Raw genomic sequence first — 928 nt, forward strand, 5'->3', positions numbered from 1 at the left:
CACTGCGGCAGGTGAAAGACATTCTCTAGGCCGGGATCACGCTGGTTATATATATATATATATATATAACCAGCATCAGCATATATATATATATATATATATATATGCTGATGATTCAGGGGGTACGGATGGACACGTAAGTATACAAGTACAGAAAAGGTAAAGAAGGGATTCAGAAGCCTTGAGGGAGAGTTTAAAAAATTTATTACAACTAATTACGGGAGAGAACTAAGGTTTATTTACATGTTACAGGGGTCGACGTTTCGGCGACAGCGTCGCCTTCCACAGGACTAAAGGGGATTGTAGTGGGTCATCGCCTATAGAAGGGCGGGAAGAGTTACGAGAGAGGAGGAATCCGCACGTGGAACGGGTGCTGGTCTTGGGGTTTTTTTCCAGGAGCTTTGTCCTTGGTCGTCACTAGGGAGTGGGGATCTGTAAAGATAAAAGGAAGAGGCGACAGAAAGAACGGAAGTGGGTCGATGTGCTCAAACCTGATCATGAGCTGAGGCTGCGGACTGTGGACAATATGCCCGGGTCTTCGATGCTGATGATTCAGGGGGTACGGATACCTTTTCTGTACTTATATATATGTGTGTATAAAAGAGACTTAAAAACCGTGCTGTTTCGTGAAACATGTTTGAAAGCGCATTCGCGACAGAGGCCTTGCGAAAAAGCACTGGACATGGGAAGCTATTATGAGGACATAGCAGTATTACACATTATCGGCAGTGCCGCCCTAAAGGCAAAGCAATTCATCAGCGAAGTATGGGAACATAAAGATCCAGAATCCGAGGACCCAGGTTCCATTCATGGCGTCAGCACAGTTTTCCTTGAGTTTCTTGAATTTGATATTGAGTTTGAGTTGATTTTAATTGATGCTTCTTGATATTAAGTTTCTTGAATTTGATAAAAACGGTGTTGTCCTGCA

This window comes from Ornithodoros turicata, chromosome 3 (assembly GCF_037126465.1).
Source record: "Ornithodoros turicata isolate Travis chromosome 3, ASM3712646v1, whole genome shotgun sequence".
In the NCBI taxonomy this organism is placed as follows: domain Eukaryota; kingdom Metazoa; phylum Arthropoda; class Arachnida; order Ixodida; family Argasidae; genus Ornithodoros; species Ornithodoros turicata.